At 39.2% G+C, this 14390-nt stretch overlaps 1 protein-coding gene across 3 annotated transcripts in view; it reads right to left on the reverse strand.

The window, feature by feature from the left end:
* Adcy8 (adenylate cyclase 8) overlaps positions 1 to 14390 on the reverse strand; it is a 227500-nt gene that overhangs the window by 57408 nt on the left and 155702 nt on the right. The gene's annotated exons all lie outside the window — the stretch shown is intronic.

Below are 14390 nucleotides of genomic sequence, written 5' to 3' on the forward strand. Positions count from 1 at the left end.
GATGCCTGTCTGTTGTTCATTCTAGGTGGCCCTGGGGAGTGGTGGTATTATTAGGTTACCCAGAGTACTCAGTAATTTCATTGTTGGCTTTAAAAGCTCATCAAATGTTGGATATTTGTATTCGTCTCACTCCTTCATTTCCTGAACTTTTGTAGAGTCACTAAATTGTGTAATAATATTTTAGAAAGAGGGACAGAGGTCTTAAAAACTGTGAAAGGCATTACAATAAAGTTTAGCCAAGTCCTTCATTTTGCCTTAGTGACACAAAAGTCTAGTGAATTGCTGTGGATCATGAAGAATGAAGATTCTTAGTTTGGAATGAGGAAAGAGGCACAAAACTAAATCTGGCACTACAACCTTGTAATCCTTGGTTTTAATTTTTAGTAGCTAGTCAATGTCTCTCTCATAACCTCTATGCTCTTTGCCCGCAATAGATAATAAGAGTTAAGTCAGATCAGTGAAATGACAACACCAGCTGTTTTCTTGGACTAATAGTTTGAAATAACAGTTACAGGACTTTGAAACTGTTGTTGAATTTTGGCTGTGGTCTAGGTTGTAGATTGCAACTTATGGGTCAGAGTCATGGTAAAGGTTCTGGGAACGATCAGTAGCTGGTGAACAACCTGGGGAGGTGTGATATTGCTTAGTGAATGCACATCTATTGTGCATTCATTGCTTTTGCAGAGAAATGCCATTTTCATTCTCAAGCACTGAAGCTTCGGTTAAACTGCTGACAATCTGCTTGGTATCTGGAGGTGATCCAGGAACCCTGAATAATCTCCATAAGAAACTCTCTCTCCTAACAAAACTTGAGAAAAATCCATGTTATTAATAATTACCAATAGTGCTGCCTAGGGCCAGGGACAATCATAGTTACCCACATGGGCCAAAATAAATTAGTTACAAAACATAATTTGAAGGGAGATAAATGTCTGACTTCTTTATGGTGTCTGGTTACACATAATTTAATTTTTTAATTGGTTGACTGATAACCATTCTGATTATATAGATTTGATATTGGGATTTTACAAACATAATCCACAATCCTTAGAGTATATAATCCTTCAGTTTTATCATTATAACCATCATCATCCTCATTATCATCAGCATACCAGCCACTTGAAGTTATGATAGACCATCATCTTTCTAATTCTAGACTCCATTCTGTAATATACTTTATTTACATTTATTCAAATGTCAGTTAATTACCATCAGGTGACCACCTCTGCTTAGTCAGGGAAGCAGGTTTTCTGTCTGTAAGTCTGGGCAGGCCATTCTAGATTATAAATTCCCTCTGCTTAAATTCTCCAGTGCCTAAGTCTGAGCTTTCACTCTTATCTAGGGCTCCTTCCCATTCATTGGCCTTTTCTCACTGGGAGAATAGCATTCACAGTAGATACCAAACTGTTTCTGTGACTCCTTTCCTGAAAGTTTCTTACTGATGACATTTAAACAATTGTTCATTCATCATTGGTCCCAGCTAAAGTGGAAGGAAGTTTTGTGCTCATCATTTTTTTTTTATAAATATCAAGCTGGTGGAATCAAGTAGGGAGACTTACTTTGTCTCTAGCCCTGCCAGTATTTCTCTATGAACAAATCTAATTTCTTTGAAAATCACTTCTCTTTTCTGCAAAATGGGGACATATAAGGTTGGTGATGCTAAAACATTCTATTATTTTCATGTTTGAATTTCAGTTCCTTGCACAGCCACGAAAAGAAAAATCTGTGCCATTGATGTCAATCAAACACAGAATACTGGGTTTCAGAATGGAATGCATTGTGACTTTGAAATACAAGGAGAGAAGGCTTATGAAAAGAAAATTCCTAATTGGCTCAGGATGTTAGAGTATCAAGACTGAGCACTGATTCACTGAATTTCATTTTGACTTGTGAAGGTCTATACCTCTTGGGTGCGTAGCTATATTGGGTTTGTTACATGCATCTGCTTTCTCAAATTAGACATTCTTTTTTTCATCTGTTCTGTCCTCATCTGACCACATTTATCTTTCCATATTTCACTTGTGAGTATGGAGTAAATCAGAGTGTGACTACCTGCTTTTGAACCTTAGCTTCAACACTTATTAGCTATGGAACTTGGGGGCATATCTACTAGGCTTTCTAGATCTCATTTTTGTCACCTAGCAAATGGGTGCGACCAGAGCCACTCACAAAGGTTGTTGGAAAACCAAACTGAGTTCATATGCACAAAGTGCTCAAAACAGTGTCTTGTGAAGGCATGAATCAAGAAGTTGTGTTACATTTTGTTCATGTCTGGAGATGTTGGCCCTGAAACCTATTGAAATGTTAACTCTAGAATTAGTCAGTCATAAGGGTCAATGGGTTCCAGATCCATCATAAGGAAACTGAGAGATTCAAGTATTTACATGGTTATCTGGAAGAAAAATCCATTCGGAGTCTTCATCCACAGAGGGATGATCAAAGGAGGAAGGAAAATCAGGATTCTCCATCTCTAATAAAAAAATAATAGTGCTGACTATATTCTGACCTCCCTACATGGTGTTAATGGCTCTTCCAGTGAAAGTAATGGGGGGAGATAGCGCTCCAAAACTGAACTGTGTGCACTGTGTCTCATTGTGATCAATATAATACTCTCATAAATGAAGTGGGTTATGTTCACTTATGTCCTTGTTCAACTGTTACCACCACCAATATTTCTCAGTAATACCACCCAGAAATAAATGTTATCTCAGTTCTAGACATTTCTGGTTATAGAATAAATAAACTTTTTAAAAAAATTTCATCCCATCTTTGGATAAAACTAGCTTTAAGAAAGGGGATTTTTTCACACATCTTTCACTAGTCTAAATTAATATATGATTGTTGAATAAAAGGAGGGTCTCAATGGGGAGAAACTGTTAATTCTGTATAAGAGAATTGAGTAATTTGACCCATACTACAGTTACGTTCGTGTACTATCCTCCATGGTGATGGCCTAGAGCATCCTTACATATATTATTTAGACAAATGGAATAGCCACAACAAAACACACATCTATTCTGCCATAAAATGTAAGTTTTTAAGTAATATCTTCTCTTTTTTTTCATTTCTAGTCCAATAAAATCATTGGCAGCAACAACAATTCTACAAGTGATCATTTTCTCAATCTTGTACCACCTCACTTCTTCCAAGTAACCTGATGCTAGAGAGAAGGTGTATCTTTTCATGTTTAGATGACTCACAAAGAAACATGGTAACACATGTCTGAAATGAGCTGTGTCAGATGTGTAAGACAGAAAGACACACTGCTTCCAAACTGTATAACTATAAGTGGTAGGATCCTTGGTAGGGTATTGGACTGACCACTGCACAAGCCACAATGAAACCAAAAGAATAGTATCTCTCGATGATGTTCTTTGTTTGGAAGGCCCTGAGTGCCAACAATGATGCTTTAACAAGAAGGAATGAAATGTGTCAATGACCTTTGGGGTAAAATCTTTTCAATTCTATCATTCTACATCCTATCACTGGAGGCGGAAATGGTATTTCTTGCTCTAAAAGCCACTGATTTTGTGGGACAAGAGATGGTTAATTGGTCTAATAAAAATACACAAGTGAAATGGCCCTTAAAATCATTTGACTGCCTAGAGGCTGGTACAAATGGCAGTATTTTACAAGGTGTAAAGAAGATGAGGAGTTCTATAAAGCTGCTATCTGAATAAGGGTAGATTTATTCTCTGAGCCCCTTTGAAAATTGTCCTTCCTACTTGAAAAGGAGACCTAAATACTCTTGCTGTTTTAAGACTCACAAGAACAGCAAGAAGGAACTAAGATAAACCAGATGTTACAAGAGAATCATTCCTTCAAAATAGCCTTTAAAATGAGATCATGAGGATGATGAGGCAGTACCTGATTTAGAAAAATGAAAACAACAACATCTGATAGCATTTGGTTGATGCTCCACGTTCCAACTTGTAATAGCTGAACAAAGAATGAAGTGATGTGAAAAAATTCTGATTATCTCCAAGAAAAGATGTGTATGCTTGCTTATTACTGTGTTGTAACAGCCAACATCAGAACCCACCAGAAAGTTCATTTCTTTCTCAAGCCTTCTTAGTCAAATTCCTCCCTTTCTATACTTTTTCCAGTCATAGCAACTCAAAAATCTACGGTAAGAGAGAGTGCTCTGATGTGTCTGATCCATCTTCACTGAAACCAGTTAATCCTCCACATAACTTTGATTTTCTTTATAAAGTGTATAGACAACTGAGTGAAATTCTGAACACACAAGGTATCAATTTTACTGAGCCAAAGCATTATCTAAAGATGTTCTTGGGTGGCAAACAGTAGCATTTATGTGGTAGAAAATGGTGACATTAAACAAATGGTTTGAAAGTATCCAGCACAGAACTTGGTTCAGGTCATGAAAATTACAATGGTTTTTGTTAAATAAGAATGAATAAGATCTAATAGCTGATTTGGGCATAAAATGTGAAGCTTCTCTCAGTTTAACTTCATACACCTTAAGTATTTTTAAGAGCTATCTCTTCTTTTTCTGCTCTTTCAAAACCATCTCATTACATGACTAAATTCTTGACTCTTAACCCTTTTGCCTTCTTCTAAGCACACAGCTCAGCATTGTTCCTATTCCCACTGTCTTAAGAGGAAAGATATTTTATGCATTTATTTATTCATTTATTTGATTGACACGTGTACATAGAGAGCTAGGGTAATAGAGTTGTCCTAGTGATAGCCAGGCTTTCTCAGTGTTTTCCATGCTATCAAAAACAAGTGGTGAATCATTTGTATATGTATATGCATATGTGTCTATGTAGGGGCTAGGTAAAGGATAAAATACCTGCTCATGGGTTTGCATTCTACTTTTTTCTTTCCTTCAAGGTCTTTGTCACATGAATTGCTATATGATCACTTTTGTTTATCGTATCTCTTACTGTCTGTATCATAAAATTATTTTTAAACTGCATGAAAAGCAGGGACTATGAAAAAATGTGGGATTTTGATGCTATATACCTGATAGTATGGGCTTAGGAGACATATTGAAATAGATTTGAATTCCATATCTGCTGCCTTTGGAAATATATTCAAATTCTCTGAGGCTTCTACACCTGTCAAATGGTAAAACTAACACCTACAGAAAGAGGTGTTGTAATAGTACATGAGGTGTAAAGTATAAAATGCTTATGATAGAGCCTGACATGATGGCAAGGGATAGATGAATATGCTTTCTTGTAATACTGCTACCTCAGAAGCAGTTTATTGCAGGCACACAAGCATTCACTGCATTTCTTCTGCACATCAACATCACCACTGATGGGCACTTTGATACCCATTTGTAGGATGGGAGGGTCAGTGACTGTCCCAAGATCACAAAAAGGAGAGTAAGTTTCATGAGAACAGAAGCTGTGGCTTTCTGTTTTTCTCCAGTGCCCAGAACATGATGGCTAGCGGAACCCAGGCAAGCAGAGCATGCACTGAACTGATCAAACACTCTGAGCTATGCCAGATGGACTTGCTAGAAATAACAAGAAGTGTGGCTAGAAAGACAGTTCTTGAAAGAACATGAAGAAACTCATAAGTGAAAGCTATGAAAACACTTGGATAGCTTGTTCTCATAAGAAGACACTCAGCATTTGGAGCTACTCAAGCACTGGATGCCCTTAAATAAACATTCTCTCTTTCTTATTCTTAAGACACATACTAGAAGCCAAGGTATCCAATGTGTCTGCTCCAATAATCTAAAGGCAGTGATGGGAATACCTCTCTCAGTGAGTGAATAATAGGTGCTCAATTAAGGGGATAAAGATTGGAATCCTGGTACTTCAGGATAAAGGATATTAAGAGAGGACCTTTTACTGATTTTCATTAAATAGTTTCTTTAAATATCTCTGGAATTGTGAAATTTATTCTGAGGGTTTACCATCATCCAGGTTTAGATTGGTATAAAAATATTTGATTTATTCAAATACATAGTATATGATTTCATATACTCTTCCAGCTCTGTATGCCAGGCTAGCTGGTCCAATCCTTGGCCCAGAAGCTCTGAGGATTCTATTGTCTCTGCATTACATCTCTCTGAAGGAATGGTGGAATTACAGATGCTGCCACTAAGTGTCCATCTTTTAGGCAGACTCTAGGGATCCAAGCTAAGGTTCAAAAGCTTTCACAGCAAGTGTATTTACCTACTGGGTCATCTTGCCAGCCCTCAATTTATCATACTAACCTGTATGGGCAGATGATCATAAGCATGCCAATGAGGTCAAATCCTTTGTCTTGTTTCCTCACTTGTACTAACAGGTACTCAGCTCAAGTCATATTTACTAGGTGATCAAGTCTATGCTTTTTCTTCTTTTCTTTTTAACCAAAGATTAAGTATTTTTGAACAAAATGAGGATTTTTGCTTGAGTACAAAATTCCATAGGAATGACAGAAGGTTACCAACCTGTTTGTCTCTGTTATTACCAAACAATAAGCAACTTTTTGTGCCTGATTTTATTTCTAAAGGGGATTTTGAATCAAGGTCCTTTTTTTCTCCTGGTACCACTGACAGCCTTTCAGAAGATGTCAGAGTCCATATTGGCTCAAGTGTTGACCTAGGGATCTTTTCATATGAGCCAGTTCCCATCATGCCCACTCAGCCAAAGGACAAAGGAATGTGGCTGAAAATTCAGAAAATCAGAATCCTCCAAGAATATGTCTTGAAATGCATATCCTCTTGCACATCAGAATCACAAGGGCAGTTAACCAGAAGGCATTTGCATTTTGGAAAAGATCACCAGGCAACTCTGCAGTCTATAAACTATCCACCAGGATGAGGAGAATTGGCACAGATACAGAAAGAGGCTTTCTCAAAGGGAGATATTTCAGAATTGAACAGATGATGTCAGAACTGGAAGAAGGAAGGAAATCTCATTTTCATTGATATGATTTTATTTTAATACCTAAACTACTAACATGACAATACCAAAAGTCAAAATGCCCAACTCATTACAGAATATATATTTAACATGTCCTGATTTTTATTCTACATGAAGGACTTGCCCCATTCTGGGGCAGTGCATGGCTTATGGAACATTATATTTAGAAAGTTCTTATTAAACTCTTCCTAGGCTGAAGGGCTTTATGCAGGTTTCTCTAGATGGGGATATCCATCTGTAATTGTAATTAGCTGTCATTTCCATCCTAAACTTCATTCAAAGAAAGTCTTGTTCCATAAGTGAATGAGAACCAGAAGTGGAAATGTACTACCTTCCAGTAAAAACTATAAAAACAGGAACAAGACAAGGCTGTCCACTCTTCTCATACTTATTCAACATAGTACTTGAAGTTCTAGTTAGAGCAATACAACAACAAAAGGAGATCAAAAGGATACAAATTGGAGAGGAAGAAGTCAAACTTTCATTATTTGCAGACAATATGATAGTATACATAAGTGACCCCCAAAAAATTCTACCAGGGAACACCTACAGCTGATAAACTCCTTCAGTAAGGTGGCAGGATACAAGATTAACTCAAAAATCAGTAGCCCTCCTATATACAAATGATAAATGGGCTGAAAAAGATATCAGAGAAACATCACCCTTTACAATACACAAATAATATAAAATACCTTGGGGTAATGCTAACTAAGCAAGTGCAAGACCTCTATGATAAGAATTTTAAGTCTCTGAAGAAAGAAATCAAAGAAGATATCAGAAAATGAAAAGGTGCCCCATGCTCATGGATAGGTAGAATCAACATAGTAAAAATGGCAATCTTACCAAAAGCAATATACAGATTCAATGCAGTCCCCAACAAAATCCCAACACAATTCTTCACAGACTTGGAAAGAACAATACTTAACTTTATAAGGAAAAACCAAAAACCTAGGATAGCTAAAAGAAACCTGTATAATAAAGTAACCTCTGGAGGCATCATAACCCTGACCTCAAGCTCTACTATAGAGCTATAGTAATAAAGACAGCTTGGTACTGGCATAAAAACCAACATGTGGACCAATGGAATTGAAGACCCTGACATTAATCCACATACCTACAAACATGATTTTTGACAAAGAAACCAAAACTGTACCATGGAAAACAGAAAGTATCTTCAACAAATGGTGCTGGCATAACTGGATGTCAACATGCAGAAGATTGCAAAAAGATCCATATCAGTCACTATGCACAAAACTCAAGTCCAAGTAGATCAAAGACCTCAACATAAATCCAGTTACACTGAACTTGATAGAAGAGAAAGTAGGAAGTAGTCTTGAACACATCGGCACTGAAGATCACTTCCTAAATATAACACCAGTAACAGACACTGAGAGCAACAAGTAATAAATGAGACCTGTTGAAACTGAGAAGCTTTTGTAGAGCAAAGGACATGGTCAATAGGACAAAACAACAGCCTACAGAATGGGAAAAGATCTTTACTAATCCCACATCTGACAGAAGGCTGATCTCCAAAATATATAAAGAACTCAAAATGCTAGACTTCAAAATACTGAACAAACCAATTAAAAAATGGCCTACAGAGCTTAACAGAGAATTCTCAACAGAAGAATCTCAAATGGCTGAAAGGCATTTAAGGAACCGCTCAACATCCTTAGTCATCAGGGAAATGCAAATCAAAACAACTCTGAGATACCATCTTACACTTGTCAGAATGGCTAAGATCAAAAACATTGAAGGCAGCTCATGTTGGAGAGTATGTGGGGCAAGGGGAATATTCCTCCACTGTTGGTGGGAATGCACACTTGTAAAGCCACTTTGGAAATCAATATGGCACTTTCTTAGAAAACTGGGAATCAACTTCACTCAAGACCCAGCTATACCACTCTTGGGCATATACCCAAGGAATGCTCAATCTTACTACAAGGACACATGCTCAACTATGTTCACAGCAGCATTATTCATAATAGCCAGAACCTGGAAACAACCTAGATGCCCCTCAACTGAAGAATAGATAAAGAAAATGTGGCACATAGACACAATGGAGTACTACTCAGCAGTAAAAAAACAATGATATCATGAAATTTGCAGGCAAATGGATGGAACTAGGAAATATCATCTTGAGTGAGGTAACCCAGACTCAGAAGGGCAAACATAATATGTTCTCCCCCATAAGTGGATTCTAGATCTAGCATCTAGATAACTAGATGACCAGACTGCAACCCACAACTCCAGAGAGGCTAGCTAACAGGGAAAGACCCTAGGAGGGACACATGGATGATCCTGTGAAGGAGAAGTGGATGAGATCTACATGAGTGGACTGGGTGTGTGTGTGGGGGTGGCAGAGGGCAAGGAGTGGGGGATGAGAACATAGGGAAATGGGAGGGTCAACCTGGAACAGGGACAGAGTGGGAGGGCAAGGAGGAAGATACCATGATAGATGCAGACATCATGGGAATAGGAAGAGGCAGGGTGCTGGGGAGGCTCTCAGGAATCCACAAGGATGACTCCACCTTGGAGTTCTGGCAGTGGTCCAGAGGGTGCCTGGACTGGTCTACTCTGGTAACTGGTCTAGCAAATAACCTAGCTCTCATCACAGAGCCTTTGTCCAGTGACTGATGGAAGCAGATGCAGAGATTCACAGCCAGGCACCAGGCTAGCGCTGGGAATTCAATTGATGAGAGAGAGAGGAGAGATACTGCAGGCGAGGGATGTCGAGATAATGATGGGAAGACGTGCAGAGATGACGGGCCACACTAGTGGAAGCCCATGAATTGTGGACGGTGACTGTAGAGCCCCCATAGGACTGGACTAGGCCCTCTGGATATGGAAGATGGTTGTTTGGCTCGAACTGTTTGGGGGGCACCCAGGCAGGGGGATCAGGATCTGTCCCTGGTCTACAGGCAGGCTTCTGGGAATCCGGTGTTTATGGTGTGAAACCTTGCATAGCCTTGGTGCAGTGGGAAGGAGGTTGGACCTGCCTAGGCTCAGTGTGCTGGGCTCTGCTGACTCCCCGTGGGAGACCTCGATTTGGGGGATGTGGGAGTGGGGGGGCTTGGGAAAGAGGGCTGGGGGATAGGAGGAAGGAGGAGGGGGGAATCTGTGGATGGTATGTGGAGTGAGTAGAAAATTTCTTGATAAAGAAAAATGAAAAAAAAAAGAACTATAAAAACAGAATGAAGCAAGATGGGTGATCCCACAAAGACTAAGTTCCTTGCTGGATGATGAAGGCTCACAACTCCCAAGACAATGGTGAATATTGCAATAAAAGATAGGGAGTTAAGAAAAAGGGATATCACACAAAGGAGAAATCTGAAGACCAGAAGGCATACAAAAAGCTCTACAACCCCAATCACAATTAGTAACAAAAATTAACAAGGAGATACTGTTTGCTTTTTATCAAATTGTTATTTTTAAGAAAATAGAGGCACCTGTCCTCAGAGAAATTTCAGAATGTTTATGATATACTTTAGAGGTACATCTTCTATTTGTGTCTTTAAGGTATCACCCTAAGTAAGGAGTGAGCATGAATGTGTTTAACCATAAGAATGGCCATGGAGGAGACATAGCTGAAAACTCGCAGTAGTGAAAAACTGAAAATGCGAAAAAATATGGTCTAAACATACAATGGGACAGCATACAGTTACTAAAATTACCGTCTAATTAAATAGCAATATGGAAAAAGACTCAAGCACAGGACAATTAAAACTGCTCCTGGCCCCTATGTACAGAATAGTCTGCTTTATAAAAATGCACAAATAACCACATAGGCACACACATCCCTTTAAGGCCTCGGCGGGGGGAGGGGGGCCTGATGCTAAAATGTTAATGTGTTGAAAGATCAAGGAAGATCTGTTTATTTCCTCACATACTTAGTGTAAACTACTGTTACTAAAATGCATTATCACCATTCTTCTTCTCTCTCTCTGTTTGTGTATGTGCATGAAATGTAAATGTATGTTATGTTCGAGCATGTGAGAGTGGACATGCGTGTGCCATGGTACATGTGTGGAGATGAGAGAACAAACTTTGCTGGTAGTCCCCACCCTCTACCTTGTTTTGTACACCATCCAAGAGCTTCTAGGCATCTTTGCCTTTTGTATCACTTCAGCAATGAGCTATGTGCTTAGCTTTTCATGGGTTCTGTGGATCTGAACCCAGATCACTATTCTTTTACAGCAAGTGCACTGCCCACTGAGACTTCTCTCCTGTGCGAATGTATTGTCTTATGTGAGAAAAAATCCTAATATCACCAATGGCATTTAATAAACATGTTTCAATCCTATATCTCTTTTCTGCTGTCCTAATCTTTGCTGGTCCCCAGGATGTGTAAGTCCCATTGGAAAATACTTAGTTTTACTAAAGAAAGACAAATTTTCTCTATGAAATATCGGACCTTTAATAACTGAGTCCTTTTCTCCCTTCCAGAGCTCTACCCAAAAAGTCCTCATGAATTTGCTGGTAAGTGAGACTGTTGAGCACGGATTGTGATATGGCCAAGAACAATTCTTGTGTTCTATGGCTTGTCACAGGAAATACATTATGAGTAAATGGTGAGAGTGAAGATAACGGCTTTGCAATGAGGGGCCAAACGTGAATGGTGCCTAGGAACGATTGGAAGCAGTGGAAGATCTGTCCAAGGTCCTGATTTAAAAGAGGAGGAAACCAAGGAACAGAGAAGGGCAATGTGTAGTCCAAATGTAGCTAAGCCACAGGTTCATGGCATAGCTTTCTGGGACCTAGTCTAAAGCATCAATGGAGGTGGGAGCAGGAGAGGAGCTACCCACAGTGAATTCCAAAGTGGGAATCAGGGAGAACTTTAGTTTTCCCTCCTGAAAATTTACTGAATGAAGTCAGATCAAGGCCCACTTATGTTTTTCAAATCATCAGTTGTAAAATAGATACTGAGACAAGTCATGGAAAGTGGGACCATCCTCCTCAATCTCTGCACCCTAGATCTTTCCTCATTTTTCTTGTGTATATGTTTCTATGTTTCTATGGTGTGTGTGTGTGTGTGTGTGTGTGAGAGAGAGAGAGAGAGGGGGGGGGAATGGGCAACATTGGATGTAGGTCCTCACTTTTCCCTTTGTTTGAGACAAGGTGTCTTTTCTGTTTGCCACTGCCACTGCATACGCCAGGCTGTTTGTTGGCTTGGAAGTTTCTGTGGATGCTCTTGTCTACACCTCCCATCTTGCCCATGAATACTGGAATTACAGAGGCTTGTTATCATGTTTAGCTTTCTGTAGATTCTTGGAATATGAATTCAAGCCTTCACATTTGTGTGACAAGCACTTTGCCCAGAGAACCACCTTTCTAATTCTCTCTTCATTTTCTTATTCTTTCAGCAGCTGCTTGTGCAACACTAAGAGATATGCAAAAACCTTGTTGCACATGATACTATGAATAGACATATCAGTTCTTATAAGCTATGATGAAGCAATGGCATCTCAATACATTTCAATGGAGCTTTATGTTCTGTGATTCACTCATAAAGGTAGAGATGACCGAATTTCCATTCCTTTTTGTTCATGTTGCCTAAACAGAATGAAACATTTTACTCCATACAAAACTGCGAGGGTACATTCAATGTTTCCATTTCTGCTTTTCCTTTTAGAGAACTGCTTTTATGATCCAAACTTGCTTTTAAAAACTAGGGTAGGACAGTGGGGAAAATAGGGGTTTTGCAATTTTAAATACTCTATGCACTTAAAATCCTACAATTGCATGGTTTTACTTAAAATGTGAATTTTTGAAAGCATGTACATTTAGATACCTCTGAAATCAAGGTGCCTTGAAATCACAGGAATCTTAAAACCTGCCAATTCTTCCCTAGGAGGTGTGTGATTGTTTCTTCTAGCCACCAGGTGGCAGTATCAACCAGTACCACTTTAAATTTTCTGCCTGAGGCTTTTCTTTAAATCACACCTAGACTGTGAATTTGGGGGCAAACCTGTGTAGATTTCATTTTGAAATTTAGATGTTGGGGCATTCTTTCCATTTACCTACTCACTGACAGGACTAGGCATGTGGGTTCCTCACTGCTGCTATGTATTGGGAAGATATTTTTTCCTTCTCATCTTTAACTTGACTGTGCTAACTTGGCTCTGTGTGTGTGGTGTCTGATTGTGCACACGTGCATGTGTGCATGTGTGTGTGTGCTTTCTGTAGATTCCTAATACTGTATAATTTTTGTTGCTGAGTTGATGATCCCTAGAGTCAATAAAATACGGTTCTTGGCTTTGGAAGGGTCGATGTTCTCTTTGTAAGTGTGAGAGTAGACTTTTCTCTAAGGATGCAAGAAGCTGATGTACCACACTGATCCTGTTCTCTGAATCTAGCATCCTGTGCTCTGAGAATTTTCTTTTTACTTTGCTAAGGCACTTCCCTACCTCAACCATTTTCTCTGCCTCATCTATCTGTCTCAAATTCCCAAAGGATGAGGATGGACAAGCTTTTCTTTTTCATGAAAGCACCAGTAGAAGCAAGCCCTGGGAACCTGAGCAGAGGCTGTGTTATGAGCAAGAACACTGGACTTTGTATCACAATTACTTTCACTCCATCTCCCCGGGCTTCACAACTGTTTCTCTCTGTCTCTCTTGATCAAGTACAAGCTGAACTGTATGATAGCATCTAATTTATTCTGATGTTTTTGTCATTTTATACTATTAGCTGTAGATACTTAATTGAAACCACTCATTACATATTCCCCGCTTAGCAGTAACCTTGTCTACAGAGAGGATCTCAGGGTGAGAGACACTGACGAAAGTCTTTGGAACATCACAGAGGGAACTGAATATCTCCTTAAGTGTGCTACAGTGCCCTCATCACTGAGAACCATAGAGCACATGCTAGGTGGCACATGACTGGTCCATCAGTGGGCAGATCTCATGTCTACCAGAGTATCACCCTCTAACTGTTCTGCAAGAACCTTCCCTGGCCAGCAAACTCAACCCCAGACATGTGTTGCCTGACATAGACCCATTTTTGTTCTAGTACCAGGGAGTTGCAAATAAGATGTAGACATAATGAACTAAAACACACCAGATACTGCAGTCTGCAAGTACACTTTTAGCAAGAATGAATAAAAGGGCTTTGTTCACTTCTGGGTGGAACTATAGTGTCTACACAGGCTAATTGAGAAGATTCTCTGAAAAGCCACTCTGCTCATTGTTCTAGTTCCTTTCATAGAGTACTCAGGAAACAAAATGATTTTAATTTTGGTCTGTAAGCCCTTCATTATATTATGAATAAGAAAGTCACACCTGCTATTTTTGGGTGGTGTTAAGAGAGGCAAAATGTTTCTTTCTTTTCTGTTTGCTTAGTATGTAGACTCAATGGAATTTAAATTGGGAATTGAAGGTAGAAGGCATTCAGTTTAGAGTTTGTAGACTATAGGTAGTAATCAGAGACACTCACTGGGAGCAGAGCATGTGCATAGAGTTGTGAATTCCCCCAACTGGGGAAAGCACAGTCTGCCAG

Source organism: Onychomys torridus, chromosome 16 (assembly GCF_903995425.1).
Source record: "Onychomys torridus chromosome 16, mOncTor1.1, whole genome shotgun sequence".
In the NCBI taxonomy this organism is placed as follows: Eukaryota; Metazoa; Chordata; class Mammalia; order Rodentia; family Cricetidae; genus Onychomys; species Onychomys torridus.